This window comes from Microtus pennsylvanicus, chromosome 9, assembly GCF_037038515.1.
Source record: "Microtus pennsylvanicus isolate mMicPen1 chromosome 9, mMicPen1.hap1, whole genome shotgun sequence".
NCBI classification, from domain to species: domain Eukaryota; kingdom Metazoa; phylum Chordata; class Mammalia; order Rodentia; family Cricetidae; genus Microtus; species Microtus pennsylvanicus.
The window spans coordinates 50,880,341-50,889,255 of record NC_134587.1 but is presented as its reverse complement, the minus strand read 5'-3'; positions in this window follow the sequence as shown (position 1 = coordinate 50,889,255).

Here is an 8,915-nt window from a genome sequence, read left to right as displayed (position 1 = left end):
GGGCCCGGAGGCTACGGACCAGGCGGGACCGGATTCGCAGGTTGAAGACTGTTCCTCTGGGCTTCCGGACTCCGTGCCTTCCACAGCAGCCCCTTCCCTGGGCCACCTCCCTTCCTGGCCCGGTGCTGGGGGTGACCATGGGGTGGAGTGGCATCCGGGCTGGGCTAGAACTGTGAAGAGAGTGTCTGGGCAGAGACTGATGGCCTGTCATTTGGCTGCAGGCACATCCTCAAATTCTTTGTCTCTTCAAGTGGGGACTGGTAGGGGGTGGGGAAGGGAGACAAAGCAGAAGAAAAAGGAGGTAGAGGCAGTCAGTACACAGGGTGGTGCTTGTCTCCACAGCCTGCTGCCCACCCCCACCGTTGGGTAGCCTGAAGGCTTGGTCTAGGGTGTGTGTGTGTGTGTGTGTGTGTGTGTGTGTGTGTGTGTGTACATGTTTGGGAGAATCAGGCCCTGATCCCCAGCTTCGAGGCCACAAATGATTTCAAAACCCTGGCTGCACTGCTCACTCGCAAAAGCACCTCTGGCCAATCTGGTTTCCTGTCCCAGGCCTCTGTGTCTCCATCTGGGCAATGGGCTTGAAGCTCTGACATGTGCTCCATGTAAAACTGGGCTGGTCAGAATATTTGGCCCTGGCATTCCGGAGCGGCTTTGGACTCTCTCAACAGCAGAAGCAGTAGGGGCTGAATTAGCACCCTCAAAGGGAAGAAGTGAGAGGCTCTCCCCACCGAGAAACCCACCAAGAGGGCAAAGCCAAGTTGGCAGCCCTGGAAAAGGGTAGACAAGGAGGCTAAGACAACAGAGCTGTCATCTGTCTTGAGAGAAACAGTCTGCCAGCATTGGAATCTCCTCCACACTTGGTTCTCGTTGGATCTCCTAGACCCCAAAGGTTTTCTCCTTGGTGCTCCCACAGCCTGGATTCCCATCACTGAGCCACAGCTTGACAGTCACAGCCACCATTATAGCCTGTCTGCACCTGAGCTTGTGTGGACAGACTTAGTCACGTGCACACAAACGCAGCCACCCACAATCCCAGAACCCTACCGACGTCACACACCAACGTGTAGATTTACAGGTGCCCTGGGGCAGGTAGAACTGCCAGCAAGCACAGGGCCCGCCACATGCAAGCAGGCCCCTTTGTGGGGAGCCCAGACCGGGCACAGCTTTCCCAGAGTCCCGTGAGTTGTCAGAGTTATGCAGTATGTATCCCAGAAGGCGGTCTTGAGTGGTGTTGCTGGGATGAAGAGCCCTCTGCGGGTCCCCGACAGCCTTTTTGATTTAAAAGAAGAAAGAGAAGGAGAACTAGATGGCTGGGCAGCATTCCTCAGCTCCTGGAGCTGGAGCAACAAAAGCTGTAGTCGTTTTTATTCTCTCTGAAGCTGCTCTAGTCCAGCTGGCTTATAGGGGTAAACTGAGGCTTGGAAGGAGAAGCCGGGTTGGCCCTAGGACAAGGCTGGGGATCAGAGGCAGATTCAATGGCTTTCCCAAACGCGTGCTGACAGAGGACCCTGCAGCATGCCCCCTTCCCCCTCCATCCCAGCACCCAAGAGCTCCCGGGCACAAAGCCACTTGGCGGCGCTCGAGGGGGCACGCGTAGGAGCGCGCGCGACTTCGGCCAAGATGTTCCCTCTCGGCATGATTGACAGGCTCGAGTGCCGAGAAACAAAATTGTTTATGCGCTAATGAATAAGGCCCTGATTGCAAGATCCTGTTTGGAAAATTATAGTGCGGCGGCGGCGGCGGCGGCCGCGGCGGCCCAATTACAGCCCGCGCTGCATATTCATTTCGTCTCTCCTTTGCATGGAGATGAACGGGCGGCCCCGAGCCCCGCAAAGGCAACGCCAAATTTAGTCCCAGGTTCCGCACTCCTCCGCGCCATTGTCTGCCCGGACCACCTGCCTCCTGCCGGCCTGATTGCCCGCGAAGGCTCAGAGAGGGAGGCCAAGAAAGTTCTCCCTGCCCCCCCCTCTCCGGCACCCCCTACTGCCCTTCTCCTGTCCCCGATTCTGCTGGGGTCTCTCCTCCCTCTCCTTTTCCCTTTTTCCATGCTCCACACACTTTCTGACTCTTTCAGGCTCTCCTGCTCCGTGTGTGCCTCCCCCAGGTATACAACGTGAACCCAGGCTGTGATGCAGCCCAGTGGTAGAGCCCATGCGAAGCAAGCGCCAGACCCTGGGGGCTGCCCCTAGCTCCAGAAGAATGAGTGAATAGAATGAGGAACACGCAAAGGAATGTCAGTCATTTCTCCTCCCTGTTCCAACTGCAGAAATTCCCTGGGTTCCTGGATTTCTGGGCCATAGGAGAGAGCAGGAGCAGTAAGGGGGTGTTCCACCGCCCTCCCTCAAGAGGCACATCCCAAGACTTCAGGTCCCTCCTTGTTTGGTGCCTGCCTTGTGTAGTCACCCCATCCTTTCAGCATGACTAACCCACCCTTCTCCCCCAGGCAGGAGACAGCTCCCTCCCAGGAGCACCCTGTCTCCAAGCATGTCTTGATAGAGTTACTAGCGTAGGACACTCAACTCCTTTCCCCAGGTCTGACCTGAGAGGCTCCCAGGGCTGGTTGAGTCCCCAAGAATCCTAGTGTGGGGCTCAGGGCTGAGGAAAACATGAATCCTCTGCCGGGTGGGCATAGGATCAGCCATCATCTGCACGACTGAGGGCTGGCTGGTCGGAATGGATGAGACAGGTAGAGCAGGCCTTGAACCTCCCGTCTATACAGGCCCAGTCAGCCAGGTCGGCCGGATTCTAGCCAGTGACAAGGACAACTGGTTCTTCTCAAGGTCATTGCTCTGATTCATAGGTGACTGAGACCTGGGTGTTGTCAGTAAGGCTCAATTAGATGTGTCCAACTTTTCTTTTGAAGACAGTCTTTTGCCTGGGATGGCTCAAACTCCTTATGTAGCTGACGATGGCCTTGAATTTCAGACCCTCACGTCTCCACCTCCTGGAGTTAATGGTACCATGCTCCTACCAGACCAGGTAAGCACTCTGCTGCTGAGCTACAGTCTCAGGTTCTGTCCCGTCAAATGTTTTTGTTTATGTGTGAATCTCATGGGTTTATGTACATCACATGTGTGCAGTTGTTCATCGAGGCCGGACAGCACCCAGTCTCTTGGGATTGGCATCACAGGCAGTCTTTGAGATACCTGATGTGGGTGTTGAGACAAAACCTAAGCCCCAGTCCTTTGAGAGAGCAGTGAGCACTTTTAACTACTGGAGAGAGGCTGAGCAGCCACCCCCTTAAACCCCTTCATAATGTTTTAAAGACATTTATAATTTTGTGTTGAGCAGAGTTCATAACGGGGCTGGAGAGATAACTCAGTGGCTAAGAGCACTGCCTGCTCTTCCAGAGGTCCTGAGTTCAATTCCCAGCAATCACATGGTGGCTCACAACCTTATCTGTAATGAGATCTGGTGCCCTCTTGAGGAAGAGACCTGGTCAGTTGTCCTCATCAACTTAGACCATGAAACCCAATATGGACAAGTTCAGCAGAAGCACCATATACTGCCCATGTGTGCCTCAGCATTGCCAGGGCATAAACTTCATTTCAAATTTCAGAGTTCATAACTCTTCTGGTTATGTGCAGACTGTGGAACAGAGGTGTACACACGGAAAATGATGGTGGTCCAGGCTCTCCACCCGGTCATCCTGCTCAAAAGTCCACAAAATGACTAGATTGGGAGGCACTGATGTGAACAAAAATAGACACCCCAACCTACGGGGAGACACACAAAGTCACACACACAAAGTCACACACACAAAGTCACACACACAAAGTCACACACACAAAGTCACACACACACACACACACACACACACACACACACACACACACACACACACACGTACGCACAGCGCTGATTCTCCTCAAAAGACCTCAATGTCGAGACACAAAGACAGGCCTTCCAGGGACCGTGAGTTGGGCAGCACTGCCCCCTGGTGATCTCTGTGGAATTCTGCTGTGTTCAGACTTCCTTAGAAACTACAGAGCTTATGGGTACCCCAGATCCAGAGAAATGGGACCTCCATAGATGGGCTCAGAAGGGATCAGGTATTTAAGCATCTTAAAAGCAACATTTGTTCTCATTCCAATTCCCTATTGCCATCCCCCAGGCACAGAACTTGCTCATAGTAAGACCCGTTCAGCAATTGGGAGAATACTGGAGCTCCCATCCTGGAAGGCAGAGAAGCTGCACTTTCTGCAGTAGAATGGACTTCTAGCTGCCTTTTGCCTCATCCATCCCATACACTCTCCCACTGTGTGTTTCCAGCAGCTGTTGAGCTATCTCAGCACATGAGCATGGATGCCAGGAGAGGAGGCTACCTCTGGACATCTTGAAGGCCACTGTGGGAGCCTGAGAGCAACAGGGGTCTGCGAACGTTAATACAGAGAGGGTCAGATGACTGAGGAGATGAGAGGCAGGACAACGGAAAGGGGAAACAGTGGCTTGGACCAGGTAAGGGTGAGCAGTCGGTAGCTAGCAGCATACCAGTTTCACAGTTGCAGAGAAGACTGGACCATCCAGCCTTGGGGAGGGAGCAGCATTGGAAGGCAAGAAGCTGAAAGACTACAGAATGGGGGAAATGGTGTGTCTGATTTGGCGCTGCCAAGCCCAAGAGCCAGGAGACATCCAGGGTGATGTGGTTTGGATAGGAGGTGCTTCCTACAGAAGCTCCAAGGGTTGAAGACCTGGTGCCTGGCTTTACTGAGAGACAACTAGATTATCGGAGTGCTAGTTGCATCTATGAATTAGTGCAAGTGTGGCTGTGCAGTTCTAAGATAAGGTATGGTTGGATAGAGCTGGTCACTGGGGTGTGCTTGTCCCTGGACCCCTTCTGCGTTTCTGCTGCCTTCACCATGAAGTGAGCAGCCTTCTTCTTTACCCTTCCACCGTGATGTTTCAGTTCTGCCTCAGACCCACAGATTGAACCATGTGCCAAAATAAATACACCAGGTGTTTTCATTTTCCAGGTAATTTAATAGTGATAAAAATGACTAATATAGGTTTTGCCTAGAAGTCAGTGACATAAGGACTGGAAAAAGTCATGTGTTGGAAATTTACTGAAGACAGTAGCTGAAGACAGTGAGAAGCCACCAAGGTAGGTCCCTGGGAGGCCCTAAGAACTGAAGATGGATGGTACTTGTCCTATCCCGTACATCAAAGAGGAGCTTCTCTGTAAAAGTGAGCACTTGGACCACACAAATCTCTGTCTCATCAAATGGACGAAATCATAGACACTGACACCTTTGGTGCTCCTGATCTGAAAGTTTCATGTTGACACCTGCCTGCTTGGTGACCCAGCTCCCAATATAAGCAAGCACAGTAGGCTACGGGCTAAGGAAATATCCACAGGCAGGGACAGAGAGACCTGGAAGAGCAGAGACAGCTGAGAAAAGACAACCAGGGAGATAGGAGGGCAACCCAGGAGGCCAAGGACAGGGAAAGTTCCAAGAAAGTAGTGTCAAAATCAATAGGGTGGGAACAGAAGGGGGTTGAGGATCATGCCCAGCTGTGGCTGGGGAGTGATGTTTGAGGCCTGAAATTAAAGCTCACTCTGCAGCGCTAAACTGGTCCATCTTCCCAGTTTGCCTGCCTCGGGGGACAGCCTTGGGTGAGGACATTCTCGTGACCTTTATCTTTCAGGACATTTCAGAGTGGGTAACAGGAAGGAGATGAGATTCACACACACACACACACACACACACACACACACACACACACACACACACACACACACACACACACACACACACACACACACACACACACACACACACACACACACACACACACACACACACCCCCCGCACCCCGGGCCAGTACTGAGGTGAGTTTCCCCAGGAATACACCAAGGAACCAACACAGGATCTTGGACATCACCTAAGGCAGTCTGCAGTTTATACCATGGCCACTAGAGAGCAGCAGAGGAGGCCCTGCCTTGACCCAGACTGCTTCAGCTAAGGACTGGGCGGTTGTACAGATCTTGGCTTCAGCTGCAGCATGTCCTTGAGCTTTCTGGGCCTGCTTCCTTTCTGAAAGGTGAAGAAGCTGGACACCGAGACCTTTGGAAGCCTTCCCTCTGCAGCTTGTGTCTCCGCTTAGCCCCACAGTCAGAGGCACAGGGAGTGTGGATGAGAACAGAGTGTGCTGGCCGATGGCATAAGCAAGGGGTGAGAAAAGACCACACAGACCCCGAACTCCGGTTAGAGCTGCCGGTGATCACGTCTCTGAAGACGCCTCTGGCCTCATTTCACAGGAGTGCCAAGGAAGTCACGCCCACCCTCCCGCGCCGCGCCCCCTCCTACGCCGCGCCCCTCCCCCACATACCGGTAGCATTCTCTGTGACGTTCCCTTGCTCATCCCCTCCGCAGGTCTCTGGGCCCCACTGATCAACCAAGAGTTTCCTTTCCCACACCTCCTTTTCCTCAGATGTCTGAGGTCCCCCCACCGCCCCGAGCTGCCTGTGTCCTCTGATGTCTGTTGAGGACAGTGGCAACGCCAAGGGTCTGGATGGGTTCTGACCAAGGTGTTATGACCAGATCCTCAGAGAAGCTGTTGCGCTGGGGGCTTCTAGTGGCCTTGGAGGGAAGGGATGGGCTCCCCCTCTTATGTCTGATAAAGCCCAGCCTCGGTTGATCACTACTCATGAAATGGTGGGGTAACCAGAGCCAGGGACTGCATAGAAAGACGTTGCCTGCCTGCCAGGCAGTGCTTCCACACAAAAGCTAAGCCAACCTAGGGCAGCCTGGGCAGAAGGGCAGGACAGTACTCACAGGACTAGTCCAGGACTCCCAGGCTTCTCCGCTGTGTGACCTTGATCCAGTAGACAGCCTTCTCTGGCCTTTGCAGGGAAACATACCCAGGATTCTGGGCAGCACCTCACCGACTCTGGATAACCTTAGCATTGGTATGCAGAGGAGAAACCCTGGACCATCCACGTGACTGTGGGGCCCAGTCCTTCTCTTAGAACCCACTGGGGTTCCAGATTTGGGAGTGATCTAACTCAGTTGGATCTTGGTACCAACGTGTTGGCTTGGGGATTAGAAGAGCTAATCTAAGGACTGTAATCACAAGAATATGACCACTTCCTCCTAGGTGGCCTCAGGCAAGTACCCTTCCGTCCCTGAGCAGCCATTGCTGTGCGTGGCAAGGCCTTCGGAGTTCCCTCTCCCGCTAGCTCCACTGTCCTCCAGGATCCAGGCTGAGTTGGAGCATATGCTCTCTCACTGAGAACTGCTCTGTGCTTGTCGCTACAGGAGCCCTGGCAGGTGACTGTCCCTGCAGGAGTCCTGGGAGGTGATGGGAGTCCTGGCAGGTACAGGCCCTGTGAATCACTGAGCACAGGCCAAGCTCTGTGAAGCACTCTGAGGACCTAGGCGACTGGGGTGTGGTGGGTGCCCTTCACCTGTTCACTACCTGATCTCTCAGGAGCCTCCACTTCCCTCCTGAGTCCTACTGCTCTGGTGCCTGAGCCTAGGACACTAGAGTCAGGTTGAGCTGCTCCTCAGACAGGAGGGAGGCTGTGCAGCACTGGTCTTGGCCTAAGCTCTTGGTGATTCTTGAGACTGGAAGTTCCTCTTCACATCCATGCAGGCCCCTCCCACATTCTTGCATCTGGGCCTGTGCACCTGTGGGGCAGCTTTCCCCCTCTGAGGCTTTGCATTCCAGGCGCCCTAGGAGAGTGGAGTCCCTGGAATGAGAGCATACTGGACTGCTCCCCACTCCCCTCTCTTTCTGTTTGTCCTTCAGGGCCTGCAGTCTCCAGAGCCTGCAGGCAGCAGCCTTGCCTTCCCTGGCATCTGTGTCTTCCATGCTGCTCACTTGTGCCACCTGTGCTGAATTTGTGCCCAGACATACCTCCAAGGTCTGTGCCCAGACATACCTCCAAGGTCTGTGCCCAGACATACCTCCAAGGTCTGTGCCCAGACATACCTCCAAGGTCTGTGCCCAGACATACCTCCAAGGTCTGTGCACAGACATACCTCCAAGGTCTGTGCACAGACATACCTCCAAGGTCTGCGCCCAGACATACCTCCAAGGTCTGTGCCCAGACATACCTCCAAGGTCTGTGCCCAGACATACCTCCAAGGTCTGTGCACAGACATACCTCCAAGGTCTGTGCACAGACATACCTCCAAGGTCTGCGCCCAGACATACCTCCAAGGTCTGTGCACAGACATACCTCCAAGGTCTGTGCCCAGACATACCTCCAAGGTCTGTGCCCAGACATACCTCCAAGGTCTGTGCCCAGACATACCTCCAAGGTCTGTGCCCAGACATACCTCCAAGGTCTGTGCACAGACATACCTCCAAGGTCTGTGCCCAGACATACCTCCAAGGTCTGTGCGCAGACATACCTCCAAGGTCTGTGCCCAGACATACCTCCAAGGTCTGTGCGCAGACATACCTCCAAGGTCTGTGACTGCTGTGTTGGGCTTGTGAGGCTGGGAGGTGGGAACCAAGAATAACTCTCAATCCATGTAAAGGAGTGGCCATTGTTCAGTCCCTATTACGGTCATATTGACGTGTGTGTGTGTGTGTGTGTGTGTGTGTGTGTGTGTGTGCACTTTCCATGTGTAAAGGCCAGAGGTTGACAGTGGTGTCCTCTATCACCCTTCACCTTGTTTTTTGAGACAGGGTTTCTCACTGAAGCTGGAGTTCACTGCTTTGGCTAAACTGGCCAGCTAGCAAACCTCAAGGATTCACCTGTCTCCGTGCACACCCATCCCCCACGGGCACTGCCACACTTGGCATTTACTCAGGTCCTGGGGCTCAAACTCGGGTCCTCATGCCTGTGCACCAAGCACCTGGCTCGCTAAGCCATCTCCCTGACCCCCAGCTTTGTTCAGGGGAGGGAACGTGAAGTGAGCACTAAGCCCCTGGCCCCCAGCTTTGTCCTGGAGAGGGAACAT